Below are 24,369 nucleotides of genomic sequence, written 5' to 3'. Positions count from 1 at the left end.
GGTGGCAAAACAAGACATATTTGTGTGATTTACGTAGATACATTGGTTTACATGTTTTAAGATGAGGGGAATGAGAGCTACCACATGATCTGGCTTTTTTGTTGTTGTTTATATATGATACAGTTTTTGTGGATGGAAGGAAGGTTATTGTAGTGTCAGTGTAATTCAGTTGACCACACTGCGTAATGAGTAGTGAGCTACAACAGAGCATTTGGACAGAAGTGACTGCCCCCTTGTGAAAGCATCATGTAATGACAGGCTTAAAATGAAAGAGACCCCCCAGAGAGGCTTAATTTTAATTGCATGCCTTGTCACATAAAAGGCTCTACATGAAAAAATGTATGTAGTTTTCATTTTTGCTTTTTGTTTTAACAGGTTATATCTCATTAAAACATTTTAATTATATTTTGAAGATATTGAGAGAGCACAAAAAGGAGCTGCTGGACATTACGAAAAGACAATCTGATAAATATAATATTTTTTAAACCTTTAAATATCGTTAATGTTTAGTTAAGATCTTAGGGGGTTGTGTAATATTGATTTGCATTTCTTACATATTTATACATGTCAACGAATGCTTTATCATTGTATTTTATTGCAATATACAATGAAAACATTGGTCACTTTAATATTGCATTCAGAAGAAAAAAAAGGTGTAGATCATAAAATGCAAACATAGTTTTTTTTTTTTTTTTTGTACTAAAATGGAATTTTAAAAGAGCCAAACAAGCCCATGCATTAATTATTTTATATGCCCATTGATCTATTTAAAGAAAACAGATTAAAAAAGCCCACACACTGACACAGCTTGCAAAAACAAACAGTATTTATTACAGTGTTTCAGTCAAGTGACCTTCATCAGGCGCGTGTCCGCTGATCTGTAATCCTCTTTAGCCCTTAGTTGCCCTTGATGTGTCCCTTGTGCCTCTTGTCTGAACTGTGGCTAGTGGTCAGAGGGCAGCAAAGGTCAGCAAGCAGTCACCCGAAGCCCCCGTGGGACACCGCCATTTAGATTCCTGCACACCAGCACTATCACTGAAGATACTCAATGTATGTGTGAGTGGAAACGGAGTACCAATACCTGTTAGTGAGTTTCATTATTAAAAGTCACTAAAGCTGACAACCTTTCATATGAATCAGAGAGCCTTGTCCGTTTAAAAATAACATGAATGAATAAAAACAAAAAGCTGTGCTGACTAACCAATGCATTTGTGTAAATGTGTTAATTAAATAGGAAAATACTTTATGCTGTTATTATTATTATTATTATTATTAAATTTGCCTTCTAGTGAAATAGTGGCTAGTATTATTGCCTAAAAAGGAAACAGTAATTAGATAGTGGTTAGCGTGGATTATTTTTGTTAGAATTATTTCTGTTTGTAATTTTGTTGTGATTTTATGGGGACAATGTATAAAGAAACATAGGATGTGCTTAGTTGCACCTGTTATCAATACAATATGGAGGCCTATCTGAGAAGAAAAAAAAAAGAAAGAAAGAAAACTTTGCTGCTCAGAGAGAAGTTGCTTCATACATGAGATTTATTTCAACAATCACAGACATGACCACTTTTCTGCCCTGCTCTTGTGCGGCTAGTCTTGGTATATGTGTGGCTATAGTGAGGATCCTATACAGAAGTATTTGTCATTGGGGAATTGTTGCCGCTGGAGATAGTTGCCGGGTGCAGTGGCTGGAGGCATGTTCCGTCTAGGCCATAGGAGCTGACTCCCCATAAGTCACCACTGGAGGTGAGAAACTCATATTGTGTCCTCTGTTTGCTGGCCTGAAAGACAGGGGAAATAAGGGTTGTTCTGTATTAGTCTGTAAGTTTGCAAGGGACGTATTTCAAGAGCGGCAAAAAGGTGATGTGCCGCTATTGTGTGAATGGCCCCTACTCACTTAGCTAAAGCCTGCCCATTTGCCAGAAGATTGCCTCTGTTACCTAGCAACAATTTAATTAAGATGGTACATGCAAGGTGGGGCTTTCTCTCTAAATGCAGGATTTTTTAGTGTCCCAATAAGAATATGCCATATCACATTATTTCATAGCTCAAATTCTTTTTGCATGACCTAAATTACTTTTTAATCTTAATAATACCAGCAATATAAGTAAGCCAACCTGGCTTTAAACTCATTAAATGTAGTTATTAAAAGTAATTTAATTCTTTAAAAAATGCTTGTCAAAAATATATAATTTGTGACAAACATTTTTTTTAATCCATGGTTATTTTATCCATGTTTATTTTTTTCCTTCTTTAATTTAATTTATAATTTTGTGTTTCCCTCCCAAAGGTTGTGAATTAGACACATATGTGTTATGTGTAATCATAATGGCAAATATTTTTAATTAATAGACTATGACGGATGTGGATTTAGAAAATTATATATATTTATATTGTGTTAATGAATATTATTATTCTTATTTTTATATGTACATGAATATGAATTTGTAATAAATTGTTTGCATTACAGGAAAGAGCACAGAAATTATCTGGACACTACTAAAGCTAATAATATTATGAAGTATTATTTATTAATAAAATACCAATAAAATAAAGCATTAACACTTTACAATAACATCCTATTAATTAATGTTGTTGAGCAATACATTTGTTAACAGTATTTATTTATCTTTATTAATGTAAGTTACTAAAAATACAATTGTTCATTGTTAGTTCATGCTAGCTCAGATCCAAATAATATTAGCAGATACTGCTTTTTATTTAAATAATGTAATAGTAAATGTTGAAATTAAGATGATCTGAGATTAATAAATGTTTTAGAAGTATTTTTCATTGTCAGTTCATATAGTTAACTAATGTTATTGAATGGAACCTTATTTTATAGTGTGTTACAATATTAGGCTTTATTTATAGTCATATTAATGGATAAAATTCTCTGTGACCTAATGTAAAATATAACTGTACATCCAAATTATTCAACAAAGCTTTGCCATAGAGGGTGATGAAGGGGTGCGAGTGGAAATGATTTTAATATGGAAAATAAATTGACTTCATAATTGTAATGTCTTTATGTTCAAAATTACTCACAGAGTGTCAGTTTCAACAAATCAAACAAGAATACGTTCTGCCATCGGCATCTTCCTGTCCTAAAAAGGTGATGAATGAGAATTTTAGATCAAGCTCCTGAAATGACAGAAACTCATTTTAACCAGCTGCTTTAGATACCTCATCATCTGCCGGGGGTGTGTGATTCATTATTTTCCTGTCAGTTTAGAGTGTAGTGAAACACACAGAGTAGTTTTAGGTGGTTTTTAGGACGGTACAAGAACTGTGGCTAATATGTTCTGCAGTACCACTAAACAAATATTTTCATTATTCACCAACTGACAGCTGAAAGTTAAATCTGACAAAATCATATTCACGAAATAGCTTGACATATAGTTAGTGTAAGCAATCTGTGTGGATTGCAAACCACTTAACCTGCTTCTAATGAGATATATTTGTCGATTTCTGATTCAATATATTTGACAGAGACGTTTACAAGACTCATTCAAAGCATGTTAATTAAAGTACATGACAGGGTCTCGGTTAACATAATGACTTTAGTAGTTCTGCCCAAAATTTGGGCCTTGACATTAACAATGACCAGGCAAGGAAACATTTGTGAAACCGATGTGTGATATGTGATTGTGGGTTGGTGGGAAAGGGCACAAGCAGTTGCTGGGATCAGTTCGCACTGCCGTGTGTCTGCTCCTCCAGACACATTGCCAATCTTACAATGGTGACAATAATGGTGGCCCATCCTGCCCCGCCACTCCAGACAATAGGAAAGGCCCGGGGCCATATGCTAAGCCTCTTGACACAGGTTCGTTTGCAGGATTGTCTGGGAAAGCAGGGACTAGGACTATGCCAGACATCGAAGGTCAAGGGGTCTCGAGCTCCTAACATAACTGCTGAAAAGAGGTAATTTTTAGTGAACTGGCTAATTTAAAGTCCTTTATTTCCATGCTTGAGATCTTGGTGAACTGTACAATTATTTAAATCATAAAACTGCATGTTTTTCTAGAATAAAATGATGTTGCCATAGCAACTTAACTGCTGCTAATTACCACCCATTACTTGCCGTGTTGTTTTAAGAAAAATAAATAATGTCCCCCATCATCTTTCAAAAAAAAAAAAAAATGACATGGCCCAAAATGACTTTCATTATCCCATGCGGTGATTAGCATTCACGCAATGTAGATTAGATGTATGGCTTTGTACGCACATATACAATTGCACAAAAGACGGACGGCCTTAGGCTGCTCCTCTTTACCCTTCCCCCACACTTCAGCATTCCCGCCTCCCTTCTCCTCAATGCTACATAAATAAGCATCTCGCTCCCTGTACCGCATTAATCGGAGTGTAGATAACTAGCTGCACCCTCCATTCACATTTTATACTCTTTTATTAGCATGACACTGGTTAGAGGCCTGCTCTGCTACAATCTCTTTGGGCCCCTGATTAAAAAGAGGACCCCTCAGAACACAAATCTCCTGTCCCCTTTCATCCCTGGCCTCATATAACATGGCTCTCTGATCCATGCTGGCACCGCTAACTGTCAAGAGTACCTGTTCGCTTCCTTCTCATCACCTACATCCAACCCCATTCCAGTTTGTGCCTCTCCAGGTGAGAGTAATTGTTGCTTTCACCTGAAAGCCAAGACTTACAGATTTAACTCTGATGTATGGATGTCACTCAGGACAAAAGCAAACAAAAGGAAGCGGGTCAATGTTAGCGTTGAACAAGCCAGCGTCTTTTGTGGGGTCACTTTGTCACTTGAAAATGTTCTCCTGTCATAATCCACTTTGGTTTGAGAGCATTATTCCTGTCTGGATTGGATCACACCATCTCTCTTTCTCTCTCTTTCACTGAAGGATCCAAACCCAATTGTGATCCCCCTATGCAAGCTCAGCTCAACAGGGTCTCCTCCTGTCTTGCTCTGATTTCAAGGTAAAACGTCTCATTAGCTCTGGCCCTTGAAAGACACCCGCTCCATCACATATTCAGTTATACATTCCCTTTGAATAGCTTGTGAGAGGCAAGAAGGGAGAGAGAGAAAAGAAGGCAGGGGTGAGAGCTGATCCAGCTACCTGAGAGATAGGGAGGGGGAGGCCTGCTGAGGCCTCTGTAATTTCATGCAATCATTACTGCCTTGTGCCACAGATACATTCGACTGTCATTTATGCCTTACTTGAGGATAAAAGCTCTCTAGAAAAAGGAAAGTAGAAAGTGTCTCCACGTTTATATATTCTTAATATGCTGGCCAAATGAAAAGGGCTCCACATTTGATGGTTAAATTATTTTAAATACTGCTAAAAGAAATTAAGGAGCACACTAGATGCTTTTAAAATATTATATTTAGATTATTTAAGTAAAAATAATTTAAGTAAAGACATTTTATTCTATCATTAGTAGTATTAAAGGGTTAGTTCATCCAAAAGTGAAAATAAGCCCATTATTAACTCTCCTTATTTACCCTCAAGCCATCCTAGGCGTATATGAGTTCCTTCTTTCAGAAGAATCCAATCGGAGGTATAATAAACATTCTTTGATCTTCCAAGCTGTTTAATGGCAGTCAGCAGGTGTTGCAGTTCCTCAGTCCAAAAGAAGTGAAATAAAGTGCATCCATCCATAATAAAAAAGTGCCTCACATGGCTCCAGGGGGGTGAGCAAAGGCCTCCTGTAGCGAATTGATCCTTTTTTTGTAAGAAAAAAATCACACATTTACATCTAAATCTGGTCAGTCTAGTCAAATTTCATAAAATTATCTCAAAACTCATGATTTTTTTCCTTTAAAGACTAGGAATTATTAAATTGTCAAACCTGCTCTATTCCCTATAATGACTTTAATTTCTTTATTTTTATATATTTATTAGTAGGATTTAAAATAAGTTATCTTATAGCACGCTATAAAAAACTGTACTGCTTGACCAGGGGTGTCAAACTCAGTTCCTGGAAAGCCACAGCCCTGCAGAGTTTAGATTCAACCCTAATTTAATGCACCTGTTCCAGCTAATCAAGTCCTCCAGGCTTATTTGAAAACTTCATATTTACTGTATGTTTGAGCAGAGCTGCAGCCCTCCAGGAACTGAGTTTGGCACCCAATTGCTACACTAATGAGACTTTGACTTGATTAAAGAACTACTGCATTGTTAAAAAAGTGTTTTTCTTTGGTCATGTACAGCACGAAGTTAGCTAGGATTCTCATTCCCCTTGTGAAAAGAAAGTGTGTGGAAATTAATTAAGCATAGTGTAAAAATGCTTTGCCCAATGATTTTCATAAAATTCCTCAATAATGATTTTACAACAGGCAGGTAGACTGAGATCCTTTCCAAGTAAAGGCCTTTAGGTACCAGAGCATGACTGGAAGCTACTTTGATGTGGCCCTTTACCACAGTGACTAATGATCAAGCCAGCCCTCACATCTCTGAATAAGCTTGGAGAGTGGTGCCATCTATAATAAGGACTCTCACCGTAGAAAGGTGACAAGAGCTGAAGTAAGAATACAGCAAAATCTACAGAGAATTCTAGAAGACAGAATAGCTCCTTTATCCCCCAAACTCAGATTAGAGCATGCTCAACAGCAACGCCAACAGAACCTTAGTTGCTGAATCCTCTTCTCAGATCCAGAATGGAACGGTAAATGACAGGAAAACACCTCAACTAGCTATCCTCCTTTTGACTCCTTGATTTGATTCAGACCTGAAGGATCTAAGGGTCTGATTTTCTTAAGTGCAGTGTGTGTGTGTGTGTGTGTGTGTGTGTGTGTGTGTGTGTGTGTGTGTGTGTGTGTGTGTGTGTGTGTGTGTGTGTTTGTGTGTGTGTGTGTGTGTACACTACCATCCAAACATTTTTTTAAGTCTCTTATGCTTACCAAGGATGCATTCATTTAATCAAAAATACAGCAAAACAGTAATATTTTGAAACATTATTACAATTTAAAATAACTGTTTGTTTTTTTATATATATATTAAAACTATTCTAACTATAACTAGTCTATTTTTATTTATTTTAACAGTGATTTACTCCTGTGATGACAAAGCTGAATTTTCAGCAGCCATTACTCCGGTTTTCAGAGTCATATAACCAAAGTTTAGGACAGTTAAATATATATTAGTTTTAATTTTTATACTGTTTTACTATTATTGTATAATCTTGTTTAAAGTATCATGTTTAATCTTAATTTGAGTAAGATGTAACTCTTTAAATACTAGAATAACTAGGCTATATCTATGTTCATAAGTTAGAGATGACAAACTCTCCAAACTCTTTAAGGTCATAAGACACCATTAAGAACACTTGTTGAATTTGATTCTGGCTAGACAAACTCAGACTGAGCTTTGACAAAGACACATATACATTCAAGAAATTCTGCTTGTTGCTTATCATTTCATCTCTTGCCTTCTGCTCTTCCCCCACATTTGCCTCTTGGCTGGTAGAAGAGTTAACATGACAACCAAGTTGACTGACTTTGAATATGAGAAAAAATCTGATATTTCCTGATGGAGAGAAAGACCTCAGATTATGGATATAACAGACCTCAGACTAAGACTAAAACTACACCTAATCTTACATGCCAGACTGAGATCAGTGCACTTCTACAGAGATGTTACCTATAAGTCAAAGGTAAAAAAGGTCTGTAATGCCCTGTCACTGATTTAGGGATGAGCGAAATCAAAGCTGAGCAAAAGAAAGCACAGAGACCAAGAAGCAAATGCTTTCCTCCGCAGGTATCAGTTCTTGCCTTTCGGCACACTGCAGGGGCTAAAATGTTCTGCCCAACCGCAAGTGGAATCTGAGCAAGCAAAAGGTGTACTGCGGATTAGTTGCCTGCACTGTAGCCGTGGGCAACCTCTGAGATTCACGTGTGGCCGCTTTCACGTGTGCATTTTCCCCCATACACTGCACAGAAGGGAGTCGCAGTGGATGATAGACTCAGACGCACTCTTGGGGAGAGGAGATGTCCTTCAAAGGAGGACGGTATCAGCAGATTTCTCATAGCTTTGTTATGTCTCATAGCTTTGATCCTATGGAAGCTTACGATGTCCAAAAAGGCCTGTGAAAAACTGAACAGACTTTCTTTTGATTAAAGTACAAATGCGCTGAATGAGTTTTCACTTGTCTCCTAACTGATACCAATATATTGAATTACCAGTGTTACAATCCCAGATGTGAGGTCTGAGATACAGAAATTCAATATTTTTGCCACCCTTAATTAGCTTCAAATGACAGTCACTGCATCCTCACTGCTTTCCCAACTCTCACACACACATGTACACACACACACACACACACACACACACACACACACACTCATAAATACTGTGATTCCCCGCCGAGTGCCTGAGGAGATGAAAGCCATTGCATTTGCACCCACCTCAGTGTTGTGCAGTGCCTCTCAGAAGGGGCTCCCAGCATGACACAAAGCAATAGTGCAAACCACACACACACACACTTAAACACAGATTTACCTCATAATCATCATGTAGATAACCCCTCAGGAAATCTAAACAAATACATATCTCACAGGTCACCAATTAAATGTATAGCTATCTGTAGGACTAAATGGATTTAATAAACAATCGAGGTTTGGATCTTTTAATGCACCCAAGACCACCATCAAATATTTTTATAATAACAGAGACGGTTAACGTCACAATGAAATAGAAGTACAGATAGATCTTTTCTTGCGTATTATGTAATATATGGGGATTATCAGAAAAGAAAAAAATGTAGGGGAGGGGTCTTAGTTCTGCCCATCAGTTGTTGATTGGAATGTGTGATGTGGAGGAAGATGAACGTGAGCTTGCAGGAGTGGGGTTTAGGTGGATTAAATTACTGTACATTCACAATAAGATAAACTGCATTTAGAAAATTGATGGGATGAATGTTCATTTCATACCAACGTTAAAGGGATACTCCACCCCAAAATGAAAAATTTTGTCATTAATCACTTACCCCCATGTCGTTCCAAACCCATAAAAGCTCCGTTCGTCTTCGGAACACAATTTAAGATATTTTGGATGAAAACCTGGAGGCTTGAGGCTGCTAAGTAAATAACAGTGTCAAGGTCCATAAAAGGTATTAAAGTCGTCAGAATACTCCATCTGCCATCAGACGTGCAATCTGTGTTATATGAAGCGACGGGAACACTTTTTGTAAGTGAAGAAACAAAAATGAACACTTTATTCAAAAATTTCTTTGTCAACAGTCTCCTCTGTGTCTTTCCATATCACCATATGCTGCGTATGCTCTTCTGTGTCATCCCCACCACAAGGATGCACTGTTTCTACGTGTATTTAGCTTTGATTTAAAATAAAAATAGCGCATCCTTGTGGTGGGGATGACACAGAAGAGCATAAACAGCATACGGTGATATGGACAGAGGAGGCCGTTGACAAAGGAATTATTGAAAAAAGTTGATATTTTTGTTTTCTTCGCTTACAAAAAGTGTTCCCGTCACTTCATATAACCCAGATTGCACGTCTGATTGCAGATGGAGCATTCTGAAGACAACTTTCATACATTTTATGGACCTTGACACTGCTATTTACTTGGCAGTCTATGGGACAATCTCAAGCCTCCAGGTTTTCATCCAAAATATCTTAAATTGTGTTCCAAAGACGAACGGAGCTTTTACGGGTTTGGAACGACATGGTGATTAATGACAAAATTTTCATTTTGGGGTGGAGTATCCCTGTATAATATATCACTCCAGAATGGCTTCTTACAGGAAATGTGGGTTGTGGGTGTTTAAAATATTATTAGTGGTGGGCCATCACATTTTCTATGTCATGTATTAGTATTATGGATTAATGACTAGCCATATATTTTTTTTTAATGTATACAAACAGCATTTTTAAACTATAGCCTAACAGTAATAGATTGTGTTGATATTTAAATCACTGTCACTAACACCATCTTTTTGTATCTATCTCACTGGACAGTCTCTGCACTCGACTAATAACATTTAAACTTTTGTCTGGGCAACTCTGTGCCCTTCGGTATTCTGGCTCCATTCATTCTTCTGAACAATCCCTTTAAGGATTGTACCAGCGGGGCTATCAGTGAGCACCCCAGTAATGGTGTGGGAACCTTGGCCATCTGGATGAATATTTACTCTGACATTATGGAAGGGTGATGCAGATAAATCTGCCTCCGTTAGCTGCCCATGCTAAAGATGGGATGCAGAATGGAAAGAGGAGCAGGACGTGAATGAGAAAATGGCTGACAGTAAAGGAATCAATTACTGGACAGAGACAGCTGTGATGCACACTGTGAACTCAGGCAGATATGAATTTATACAGGACAGCTACGCATATATTTATACTGTGTGAATATTTCAAATAAGAATTCCTTTTTACCTGAAATGTGAAACAAACATCTTGAATGTTGAAATGTTAGAGAAAAGCAAGTAAATGACTAGTGAAATATTATTTAGCTGTTTTGTGTGGCCTGAGATTGACAGGCAATGTTAATATTCGCTTTGAGTATGTATGTTGTAAATTACAGTGATACTGAAGGTGAAGATATCTTTTATAGACTAGTCATATATATTTATTCTTTTATTTATCTGACCAGACATGTTCACATTTCCTTGTATTGTTCCAGATGGTTCAAGTAGTTTAATGTGACTGCCACTCTCCCCTCATTATTGGCTGTTCAGAGCACATGGGCCAATCCTAGCCAACCATGCAGCAATGACATCACCACTGCAGTGATCTCATCTTGCTTCTCCAACAGTTTTACCCTACTTTCCCATCAGGCCTTGCTTTTTCTACTTTCATGCTTTTTATCTCTCCATCTTTCATACACATGCACAGTCAAAGAGAAACCCCTCCTCAATGCACTGATTACAGAACCTGTGCGCTGAAGGCCTTTAAAGGGGCAGCAAGCTGGAAAATAACCACACGCTGTCCTGGGCAACTCCACCACTCCCCGTTACTCAGTTTCCAAGGGAGCCATTCAAGAACTTAAGCTGCAAGGCAGGCTCACACCCCAGGTCTGTCATTCACCTAGCACCCACCCTCACTGGGTCAAACATTAGAAGAGCCACTCTTTGAGGGACAATAGGGAACATGGGAAAAGTGACTGATGGATGGCTGAAATGAAGTAGGGCAGTGAACCTTAGAAAGTGTCCCAGGAGACCCCTTTTGTTCATGTCAGCAGAGACCAGCTAAACAGAGGTTAAATATTAATTTAAACATATTCACATCTTGATGAGGATCTACTGTTTCAGAACTGATCAGGCTTATTAAGGGAAATTAGGTGTTACTTACAAACTAACTGTGTGTTCTCCAACTATTTCACACAGTTCTTAGAATAAAAGACCACCTTGTTAAACACATCTTAAGGCCAAACACTGTCTTATAGATCCAAGTTTTTATGATGGCTGTCTTTTATAATGATCATGAACTGAACTCTTGTCCCTGTAAACAGTCCTGGGCCCATATAGTACAAGTTTTTAACAGAGTTTTTTCTTAAAACCTATTCACAAAGCTGCTGAGACAAACTTTTACTAAGGAATAGAGAGAAGTCTTAAGCTACGAGTAAGGGCAGGGTTGACCTCGTTGCTATGGATGTTGTTAGCATGCTTACTAACTATGCACACAGTGATTGGCTGATAGTTTCTGTCAGAGATTTATTCATAGTAGTCTCATAGTTTTATAGTAAAGATAAAGGTTTAAAAAAAAATGTTGCCACATTCAAATTTTAAAATGCAGGCTAAGTGTCACTAATTAAATAAGTATGTGTTCAGCTAATTGTCAGCCTCTTACACGTATTCCTCTCATAATTAGTGAATATGCCTATACACAGCATTTTAATTAACAGAGTAGAATAATCATGGCTGATAGTAAGACATGCAAACGCAAAAGAAAACCAAACTGGACACAAGAACAGCTGTTACTTCTTGCCCAAACTGGTTAATGAAATCAAGGATATAATCAAAGGAAAATTTAGAGTTGGGATAACCTTCAAAACCAAAGGTGATACCTTTATAAAAGCTCATTATCGTCAAATATTTCTAAAATGTTTACGCTCCGAGGCAGATTGCCGGCAACAGCCATTTTTGGATAGTTTGTGGCTTGGTCTTAGTGACTTAGGAGTCCTCTTCACTACTCCTAATGTTTCACAGATCTAGGAGCTAGTTTTATCGCTTAAGTGCTTTGTGAAATACAAAAATTGAGGAATCCTAAATTGGCGAGTTATAAGCTACTTTTAGCCTTAAGATGTTTAGTGAATATGGGTCCTGGTCATTTAACCTTTGACCCATGGGATGTCAACCATTCTATTTGACCTGCCCTCCATATGAACCTAAGTCAATAAATAAACTGGTAAAATGGCTCATTTTGGGTGGAAAGGGAGGGGCTTGCTTGACCAGCTCATAATCAACCACTTTAGTGATCACTACCAATATGACTTTTAGCCAGGGTTCTTGTCAATGTCACAGACTCCTTGTGAAAAGGACATTACCTGCCATTTGGATGAACTTGGAAATAAGTAGAGAATGCCACAGAGTAAACCCAATTATCAACTCAGATTGATACTGTTCATTATTTATTTCCTATAATTGAGTTAATTAAAGCTGAATACAATCACACAAAAAACTGTGTAGATTCAGTTTTAAATTGCACACTACATTTTCAGGGTTACAATATCCTAACTCTTCAATTTAAGCATTTTGCAAAAAAAAAAAAAAAAAAAAAAAAAAAAAAAAAAAAAAATCTATATATATATATAATATATATAATAAAAATAAAAAATCAACAGCAAAACAATCTCTAAGTGTCCTCACACTCCCAATGGGTGTGATTCAGTGACCATCTCATTATTCAGACATCCCCAGCACGTGGCCCCCAGGGTCATGTTCGAAGAACATACACAATTTGTTTGTGGTCAGCACTCAGAACAGACAATAGGCCTTGTGTTTCTTAAAACCCCATGAGGGCCTACTATCTAGGAGCTTGTTTGAGCTTAAACACAGGTCTGGTCAAAGATGGGAATGGTCACAGCCCTTAACAACCTTAACCTATGACCTTTTCCCAAAGGAACTGCCCCAATGGCTGAAGAACTAGAAGAGAATGGCAACATTTTTTATTTTTTATTTTTTGTATAGAGTTTTCAAATATGGATTAAAACCTTTAACAAATATTTTTATCAAAGCTGTCAATTTACCCCAGTTTGGCATACAATTATTCAAAGCTTTTGAGATTATAGTTTAGATCATTCTCATGAAAGGCAAGCAATCCTCAAGGTGAGGTGCATGATGCATGAAGATGATAAAGCATGTTAATTAGACATTTGACTTTATTGGAATGCATCTTATTAATGATGACCTAATAAACAAAGTCTGTACATCTCAAAACTCATGAAAGATATTCTGCCCGGCTCAAGGATAATGGTAAAACCCGCGTGTTGTCAGTCTCGTGAAGGTGGGTCATATTAATTTCTGGGCAAGATATCTCAGCTAATGGCTGATGCAGGACTTATGATGTATGACATTAAAATTGTGGACTATTAAATTACAATGTGGAACGGTCACAAACATTGAAGAGAGAGACCTGAATTGTAGCTGTGTATTGGGGTCCAGAAAAGGCCATCTCAAAGTAAAACGTTAAAAATAGCCTTTGTTACAGACATGGCACACTTAAACGGCCCTCCAGGTCTACTCCAACATAACAATATTCTCAGTAAGACTGATGAACTTTTGCCCGACCTAAAATTTTGGGCCTCTCAACTGAATAAGTAGAGCTGCATGGGGCAGTTGACACTGGCGCCTGGGCCTCTGAATAATCCTGTGCATATCCCCACAGTTCCTTTTCACACTATACCCCAGCTCTTCCCCCTTCCCTGAATTCCTCCCACTGTCCTCCCAACCCTGACTGTGCACCGGCAGGTAAGGACTCCGATCAGGCCGCCACTCACACTCCAGGGTGACGGATTAGAACACGTCCACCCGCCGCCTGCTTTCATCCTTTGCCAGTTCTCGGATAGGGGGCTCGTCCGGAACAGGAGCACTTTCTCCTCCAGCCCTCCCCCCTTCTCGTCTTACCTCGAAGAGGTGGCTTGGGGTGTGGGGCGGGAGACAAACCAAGTGGCATGAAAAGGAGGGTAATGGGGGAGGGGCGCCAAGAAAAGCTGGGGAGAAAAAGAACGAACATTGTCCTTTTCAAATGGATGGGAAACGATTCAGTGGGATTTGCTGGCAATTATACGGTGCAGGGCTAATCAATTCAGACTATTCTAGCTGTGGAGTGGACTGATCCGATAGAACAAAAGGTCGGTCAGTAGGAGAGGTACCTGAGAAATGGGTCCGCTCGGTGTAAGTAGCATGGGGCATCACTTCTCCCTCCTGAACAGCACCAGAGCATATGGACTGGCTATGAACTTATTAGCCAGCGGATTAAGGGGTAAAAGCAAAGGCTCGGGGGGGTTTTGGACACCACAAGCCTCTTTCACTTTAGCACTTACGGGTCTTACCCCTAATAAGAAGATGATGATACCATTAAAAAGACCTAAAAAATATTCCTGCTGAAAGCACACATACTTCAAGAGGGGTGGTAGTTTATCGTGTGCCATCCATGCTCAACACACAACCCACAAAATCATTATCTCACTAATAAAAGGGATCAGATTGCCCAGTATATTCATGAGCAGATCCCTCACACAAGGAGCTTCTATGGTGTGTAGGCTTCTATCCGGACTTTGATGTGATGAGGCGGGTGACAGGTGATCCTTGGCCCTTTCATGCCTGTCAGCAAGGCTCCATGCCTTCAACAACCTCTGATCACCTAGAGACAGTCAGCAACCTGCTTCAATGGGCTTGAGGGACCTGAAGAGGCTCAATCTGGTGCCTACACAAGATGAAGCTCAAAACACTTGGTTCCAGCACAGGGTTAGTATTGTCATCATCTCAGCATGAAGGGGATAAACTATCAGTCCTTTGATAATTCTTACCACAAACTAAGGACCCTGTAGTGTGCATGGAACTGGAAACACCTGGTGCTAAAGACTAATCCATGGAGAATAGACCTAAAAGTCCAAAAAGACACTAACATAGAAGACATCTGGAGTTGGACAAAGCTATGATACTCCACATTTGTGTCCATCATTTTTACGTTCTATATGATTCTTCCTTACTGTGTTGTGTGACTTTGTGTAAACTGTTTTTAGTCTTCACTCTCACTCTAATGTTTGTCTCTCTTTTTCTCTCAACCTTTCTTTAAATGAACATTAAAAGCAAGAGGATCTTGAGCTTTATAGCAGGAAATTTTACTTTGTGTGGATGTTTGTTTTTCACTTTGCCTGTACCCTCACCTTTCTTTTTTCTTTTCTTTATTTTTTTTTTTTACCATGGAGGTCAACTTCCTTAAGGATTCTTTACAGAAGAGCTAAGAGTTTGCTCTTTAATGAGGGGGGATCTCAACAGAGCTTTGAACGCTTCAGTCATTCTCATCTGCTTGTCACATGATGCTGGGGTTATCAACTTCAGAGGCCTGCATCTTCACTGGCATCTCTTGAAACTTCAAGGGGAATCATAGAGTATACCGCTCTCTCTCGTAAACATAAAGACAATGTGGTTCCTCCACTTCCCTTCCCACATATAAACAGGATGAAAACAGACGATGGCCTTGCTGTCTCAAATTGAAATAAAAGTCCACTGTATGATCAGTGATGTCATTTCATTCCAATTTTTCACTCACAAGTTTCTGCACATTTTTATCATTGGAGTCTTTCTATAGAATGATTTCAAAGCACATTCTTTGACAAAAGAGCCATGGGTAGTACAGAGCTCTCTATGGTATGTCTCAGCATAATTGAAAGGCTCTATTGACTGGTGAATTCATGAACTAACTGTTAACTGCTAAGCCCACATACTATAGCATGTTATTATAATGAAGACAGATAAAACGCATAAGAGGCTCTGGTCCAGCCCAAGCTTTTGTGACTACACCTTTGACATACAGCCAATGCATCATAAAATAGATGCTTAGCTGGCACAGAGCCACATCCATTCTAGTCTGGTTATTAACTTAATTAAATCACGTTAGATCCTATCTTCTGTCTACAAGTCTTTCAGCTCAACCCATCAGTAATGACATGGACATACTGCATTTAGGCTATAGAAAGCCACTGCAGCCATCTTGAGTGCTAATGTACAGTGACCCGTGTCCGGTAAGGTCACAGATGTTTGGATATGTGACTGTGTTCTGATGCAGAGGGTTTGGGGGCTACGGGGAAAAATAGTTGTTGACACCCCGACACGCTCATACCGTGACGGACCCATGGAGAACTTCTGCCTTCCCCCCTTCTTCTTCTTCCTGGTGCTGTCAGCCTGGGTCAGTCGGCTGTCAATGTGGCTATGTTTGTGTGAAGTACCGTGGCATCACGCCTGCCTGTCAGTGTGTGATAGCATGCCTGGAGGTGACCACAGGGTTGTGGGTGTGCCAACCTCACCCCTCTGGTAACAACTGACATCGCCCATCCATTTTTCTCCAGATCAATCAGATCATCAGTTAAAACAAAGGGAGAGATATTGGTAAACTATGCAAAGCTGCTGTCTATAACTACATATTAAATTTACTTACATAATTCTGTAAAAATCTCAGAGTAGTGCAAATCATAGTGTGAAGGTCATAGGAAGGATTTTGTATTTGTTTTTTTTTTGACTATAGGTTAAGACAAAAGACAAAATTTGACATTTCCATTATCATGTACCCTATCTCATGTTGGTCCAACCCCATATGACCGTCTTTCTTTGCTATACTATGAAAGTAGAGGGGACCAGGGATAGTCAAATTAAACAACAACAAAACAACTTCTGAAACACATGGTATGTTTCTGTCTCAGAAGCTAAATTTAGTTATTTAATTTAGTTTTTTAATTATAGTTATTTAATCTCAGTTTTTAAACACATCTTTTAAATCTCATTTGAGCTTGTTTAAATATGGTGAGTCATAATCAGCCATGTGTTGCCCATAAATTGATGTTTTTAGCATCACTTGCGTCAAACCTGGGTAACACATTTTCAAGTTCCATATTTGAATATGAATGAAATATTTGAATATGCAAATGAGATTTGAGAGCTACAGAGGGGAAGAAGAATTTCAGAGAATAATGGCTCAAATGTTGATCTCCAGCACACAAAGTTATCACATGTATTGCCTCACAAGGAATTGACCCTTATTGTTAATACCCTACTAATGCCATAATTTACTTGCTTGCCTTTCAAAAACTTGATTTAGCCAGAATTAAGATTAAGGAGAAAATGACAAATAAAATGTTAAAGATCTGGATTTTTGTTACTGCATATTATTCGTGTATTATACTGTAGCATAGTTCATATTATATTGTAATATTTGTTATTTATTGTTGTGTGTATTGATCATTAAATATGTTATTTCAATTTTAGTTTTTATTTTATTTTATTTTTTTAATGGCAAGTTCTCACTGCTTCACATTAACAGTTCCTCAAATATATCTGTGAGTATTAAACTGTAAATGTTGAATTCATGCTAAGATATCACAGTTGGGGGAAATAGATCACAACAAATATACAAGGAAAAAACAACAACATTTTTTTCCCCCAAATCCAATAAAATATTAAATAGCATTCATAAATGCATTGCTTCAAATACATTTTACACTCACTGTGGTTATTCCATGTAATTAAATATTGATTAGACAAAGAAATTGATAGTCGGCTATGCGCTCATTTACGAAAATCCTTAAAATTGACATTTTAATGGGGGTAGCCTATGGCTACTGTATATACAATACCCCAACCAAACATACAGGCTAATAAAACATATAGGCTATTAATATAAATCGAGAGGAAGGGTGATGTAGACGAAACAGTATGACCAAGTACTGATCAAGCTTCAATGTGTATAATTGTCATGGATGCAGATGTCAATCCTGAAGAAAAGAAGCATGGCATCTACATTTTACGACGCCCTGCCTTCTTTACTTTTCCTCCCGCCTCGCAATTACGGGTTCCCATGTCACTCACCAAACACTGCATGGAGGATGAGACGAAAAAAATCTTATTTGAAGTTTAGCTCTTATTTGAATGACAAAAAGGAGGCCTGCTAACACACCGATAATAGAATCAATTTACACACATTTATAGGCACCAGAAATTAAAACCACTAATTCAGAAAGTCTGATGACAACGTGAACAGTTCTGTAATTTTGCTATGTGCTTCTTGCGCCTTTTAACGCAACAAATAAAAGCATACGCGGAATGATTTCTGCTACAGGGAAACAGGCAGACGAGGACAGGCAGAAACTAATAAAAAAAGAGTCCAGTTTTACCTTTGAATCTCTGAATTAATCAGCAAGAAAACTATTACATTAAAGCATATAAAAGACCTCTTTTTCTTTTGCTTTCTCTCTCTTTCTCTCTGTGTCACACGCTCACTATACACAAGAAACAAAAGCTAATTGAAGCGTACTGTTAAAGGGGTTTGAAATGTTAAGAGGGGCTCATACAGCTTTTGTTGATTTAGGTTTTACACCATCTATCAATGGGTTCATAGGACGAGGTTTAATCAGGTAGGAAACCCGGACAGAAAGAGGTGGGACGGGGCATTGTGTCGGAGTGAAAGCAGAACCGAAAAGGGGCGTCATTTCACGTTTCTTTACTTTCACCTGCTGGGATCCATTTGGTCTCTTTCAAGAAGAAAAAGGGGCGAATGCAATGAATAAAGAAAGACAGGCGAGTAGCCCATAAAGGCCAATAGCTTAATCAACAGCCACTTGTAATCACCACAGTATTAAACTCGACTGTCATCTCACAACAGTTTGAGCTCCATCCTCGCTCATGTAGTCAGAAACATATAATCAAGTAGTGGAAAGCTAAATAAACTCTCAGATTTCCTGGTACTTTAAGTATGTTATGTTCAGGATGTTGCAAAGCATGCAAGGGAGAACATTTATAAATGTTATAAAAGCACATCAGGACGATTTTTGTAGGGACAGTCACCCAGGGAATCAATGAGGTCATTGCGCCATCTTGGGGTGGAAGTGGGAACCCTCTGCAGCTTTTTAAAATAAAAAATAAATAAAATAATTTAAAGGTGTTATGGAATATACAGATCATAATTTTTCTTGTATTATCCCATTTTGTACTCTAATTATCTAATATTATACTCCTATGTTATTTTGAAAAGTAATTTTATCAAAAAATAGAATAAGGGATGTGAAACAAATTCAGATTTTCAAGGGCAAAGAATCAGCGTTGTTTCATTAGATTATGAATGATTTACCATTGGTTTTTCAGTATAGTCTATTACAAAAATCATTTTGGAACTAATGACCACAAGGGGGCCATCTGCAGTTTTAATATACAGTCTAATTAAAGTCAAACCCACACAGAGGCACACGCATTTCATACACACACAACTCAAATATTATTATGGAAACTACGTTTTAAATTATAAAACCAGCATGCTGTATGAATTAAAAAAATATGCAAATCATGTGGAATTGTTTGGGGGGAAATATTTCAGATGTATGTCATCTTGTGATTAAAGTTAAAATGTATTTATTTACTGCTTTGACATGAGTGCCATCATAGTTTTCCAACCAAGAATATCCCATAAGCTTAAAAGTCATATAGCCACGTCAATCAATAGGACATTTATTTCCCTTACAAAATAAATGCCCCCCACCCCCCACCAACACCTTTTAAAATAATTTACTGTACAATATTGCTTTTTTTTTTTCCCTGAAACAACTGTTATCAATTTGTGTAGAAAATGACATATTTGAATGGCATATTTTTCATCTCTCAATGTCGGTAAACCCTTCTTGCCCTAAGATGACCACACTGTCATTTCGACTCTTATTTTGTCAGGAAAATTAAATTTTCACACGTGAAAGGAACTTAAAAACACTTTTAATGCCCTGTATGCCTGAACATAAGAAAACTATTTCAAAACATACCACCGACAACATACAAACACTCTCACAACACACAAATACACGTACGGCAGGGTCAGAAACCCAGTACATCGTGAAGACAGGTCATACATTGCTCAGCCAGGTTTGTACATGCATCTATTCCTTGAGAGTGCACTGGCTATTTGGAGAGCTACGGACATGGCACTTTGATAAAAGGGTCATTCTGCAGGCTTTGCAGGGCTGTGTACTGTGAAGGATTGGATTTTCACATGAATGCTTGCACTCTCAGGCTGCCCGTCCACGTCTTCGTCCACACTGAGATAGCCTTTGAATGACAGATCTCAATTTCTGATTGCTGTCTGATTATCTATTCACCTCCAGCTATATTGACAGGGCACACTGCTATTGAGAAGTGTGTCAGAATGAGAGTGGTCAGAATTTAGATTTGGGTATACAGGAGTGTCCACTTAACCTATTTTTTATTAGTCACCAGTAGTGAGGAAAAATAATTCTCTACTTAAAAAAGCTCTGTACACTTAAAAGCATAGTTTACCTAAAAATTAAAAATCTGGCATATTTTACTAAGCCCTAATTATGGTCCAAAACTGTATGACTTTCTTTCATCTGTGGAACACAAAATATATTTTGAAAAATGTTTATTTGTGTGTGTGTTCCACAGGAGAAAGAAGGTCATTAAGGTTTAGAACGACATGAGGGTGAGTAAAAAAGGACATTATTTATTGAACTGTCCCTTTAAGATAAACTGATAAAATATGATTTAATTACACCCTCCCATAGAATCTTACAATCAAAGAAATGAAAAAGGAATTGTGCACTAAAAACAAACAATGAATCATCTGTGGACGAAGTGTCAAATCAAATCAAGTCACCTTTATTTCTACAGCGCTTTATCCAATACAGATTGTGTCAAAGCAGATTCACAGAGATAAACAGGAAAATAGCAGAAGTGATTATGGAAACTCAGGGAGACAATTCAGATTCTGCTGTTAAAAGACAAGTGTCATTATTTAGCTCAAGTCAGTTTAGCGTTGGTTTAGTTCATAGAGAAGTTAATCAGCTATAAGCAGTTCTACAAAATGCAACAATATCATTATTTATCTCAAGTTGAGTGTTAAACTGTGTTTTTTAAAACTAGCCGTGTAACCAGTTTTTAAACTAAAACTTAAAGTAGGCATTGTAAAGCTTGAAATGCCCTGAAAACAAGAGGCAAATAAGATGCAGTATTAAGCTGAGGAATCTAGATAGGAGCCCAATTAGAGAGAGATGGTTAGGATGGGACCTGCGGTGTGTGTGTGTGTGTGTGGAGGGGGTGGAGCTGATGGGGGAAGGGTGCCCGATGCCAACCTGAGACATTTTGATCTCCACACTTGGATTCACAGGCATACATTTACTCCATTGGCAGACTAATACGCTTCCACACACACACGAATAAACACACACACAATTGGTCATTGCAGGCATGATCTGGGTGGCAACACAGTCAACACTGTACATGGTGTTATGACGCCATCCTGTCTAGTGCAATCGCTTTTGTCGCAATGAGGACCACAAACCAATAGCATCCTGCTATCCTCTAAAACGTGTTATGTGAATATTCATTGTTTCTGTCAAATGCATTTTCAAAATAGTTTGGTTTTGTCAATATAACACTTCCAATGAGCCGAACAGTACATCTGACATAAATCGTCAACGGGTTTTCAACCTGAAATTGTAAGTAAGCTATGAATACATTACATCCCTTGATCATGGCACAGTGCCAGTCAGTCTGCACGCAGAATAGACATTTGATGAGGTCATGTGATTTAGTAGCTGTTTGCTTCATGGAGAGAGCTGCACTTGTCCATATTGTAGCAGCTAATATCACAACAGCCCTCCGTCGGTGTCCATGGCAACAGGCGACAGAAAATGAAAGGAGGAAATTAAATCATGCTGTCATGGGGGTGCATGCATTAATTTTGCATAAAGAGTGGATGATATGTGAATGCCTGGGCTTGCCTTTGTTCAGTGCCAGTGTCTGGTACACATCCAAATATGACAAAGCCAAAACCAAAAACTTGGGTTTAAAAGCAGTTGAGAGAGAGAGAGAGAGAGAGAGAGAAAATACTAAATATCAATCATCAGCATAAATGTAAACTTGCCTGTGTTGAAAAATGGTTCTTTTCACTTCAGCAACAAAAGCAACAAAAGATCAATCAAATATTATGGATGTACAATATTAAAATTATAAAAAGACATTGATTTCTTTGCCAATATACAGTAAATGGACAACATAATTATTTAATGTCTAAAAAATAACAATTAAAACAAAGAAATAAAATAACGTCTTAAATGTGGATTTATGCATCACTACAGTGCAAGAAATGGACATTATATATTGATAAAAAACGTGTTATTAAAGATTAAATCTACCTTTGCTGTCAGTGCTGTCAATGACTTCATCTAAATGTAAAAATACTAAAACTAATAAATGAATATAATAAATTGTGTAATTGCATTATACATTATACTTGTCTGAAGAGGAATAATAAGTACAACATTTTATAAAAGAGGTCCAAGATATTGCACTGTGTAAGAAGAAGTGCTACTGGGTATAAATGTACATATTATCTTCCAGCATACTGCACTGAGCTTAGTGAGCTGGGGTTCTATAGAGTCTGTAGACTGGTGATACAGGGCCAAAATAAGGGCCAAAACGGAGTGTCTGAACGGATGTTCTTGTAATAAGAATGAGCCATTTTGTAGTACTTGTAGCCTATAGACAATGATTTTGATGGGTAACGTTGACTGACATTATGCAGGTACATCCTATGGATGATTTTTCAAGGGCTCTGTGTTGCAAGGTCACAACTGCAAAGCCCATTGCAATCGATTATAACAGAAATAAAGGGCAGGGTCAATGCCACAATAATGATCCTTCAAGACGATCCGAGTTGATACTTCTGAAAGAAGCACTACATACACTTTCAATATGTGCATAAAACATACTTCAGCCTGAATACAACATAAGTTTATTATTTGGTCAGACCTCAGCAAGGAGCTTCAGCACAATAATCTTCAACTTTGTGCCTTGCATATCACCGGGGCACAGTGACAGCTGTTAATCACGGCGACAGTAATACAAGACATTTCTATCTCTCCACAACATCAATTTGCCAAGCCTGGACATTGATTTATTCATAGCCATCAGTATGCATCATTTGCCCAAAATACAGAGAGGAAATATTGACAGAAGATAAATAAAGATAAACTGGGTCACTGTGGACAGTGTCAGATACATCTGATTTCTGTACAACCCAGTTTAAACAAACTAAAAAACAACAATACCAAAAGACCTCAGCTGATAACTGAAGTCATCTGCCAGAAAATAATTCACAATTTAAGGCTAAAACCACAGACATCTTACTCATCTCCACCTGTATTAAATACCAATACAGACAAAATGTCAAACTGTAAAATTCCTTGGCAACCTAAAGCCGCATTTCCAGAATGAAGGCAGTGCTGTCAGCAGATATCAGCTGCTGCATGACAAACAGATCATGCAAATGACCTCTGATGGATTCAGAAGTGGGAATCTTACAGTCTATCTGTCCATACCTGTGCCACATGGAAATGAGATTTTAATTCGACCAGACCACCTGATAACAGCAAAACACTGAGAGTCTGAGAAGCTGCCATCGAAGACATATTTATATAGTAGGTATCATCTTTGAGTATCATGATCCATCACTTTACCAGTTTTTGCATCTTCCCAGCTACCTATAAGGCAAGAGCTTGGATCTCATCAATAATGCAACAAAACATCATGTTTATGCAATTCACACAATGACAGAGCACTAGTACATTATAGTGATTGTAGCCACATACTGACAACATCCATACAAGTAGCCTATACAACAGCCTGTGCCCACTCAAAAGCAAAAATAAAAAGTTATTTAGGTTAAAATACATAATTCCTCAACAGCAGGAGACTATAGAGAGTGTAAAAAGGCAATAAATACTCACCTTCTAATTCTGTTTTGTGCAGGCTCTTATCGCTTCATGGTAGCACAGCATACAGGAAAAATAACTGTAGTGCCGTGGTGATATGCAAATTAATGGATCACGCTGAAAACAAGGACATTTATTATTCATAAATTACTCATGTTTATGCAAATTAGGGTACACTGCCCTACGCAAATAAGAGGTCGGTAATTTATTCTGTCTTGCTTCATAAGCTTTAGTGGCTTTTTAAAAAGGCACATATTTCACATAATTACCCGTAATTCATGTAAAAAAAGAAAAAAAATAAAAGTAATTAAACAAGGTTCAAACATTTAAACCAAAATCGTAGGACAAATATATATATATTTTTTTGAAAACCGTCACAGGTCTTCTCAAAACATTATCAAGCTCTTTTTCAAATTTTTGAAGAAGTTTAAAGTCGCAGAATCCTCTGTA

The 24,369-nt window shown here is 37.8% G+C and overlaps 1 long non-coding RNA gene across 1 annotated transcript; it reads right to left on the bottom strand.

Moving 5' to 3' along the window:
* Positions 1-1,517: 1,517 nt before the first annotated feature.
* On the bottom strand, positions 1,518-24,149 carry LOC122145060. The gene is made up of 2 exons (XR_006160084.1): positions 23,935-24,149; positions 1,518-1,781 (listed from the first exon to the last, which is right to left on the bottom strand). It is a non-coding gene; the product is annotated as an uncharacterized LOC122145060 (long non-coding RNA).
* Positions 24,150-24,369: the final 220 nt, after the last annotated feature.

Source organism: Cyprinus carpio, chromosome A5 (assembly GCF_018340385.1).
Source record: "Cyprinus carpio isolate SPL01 chromosome A5, ASM1834038v1, whole genome shotgun sequence".
Lineage (NCBI taxonomy): Eukaryota > Metazoa > Chordata > Actinopteri > Cypriniformes > Cyprinidae > Cyprinus > Cyprinus carpio.
This window is presented reverse-complemented; position numbering and strand designations above follow the sequence as displayed.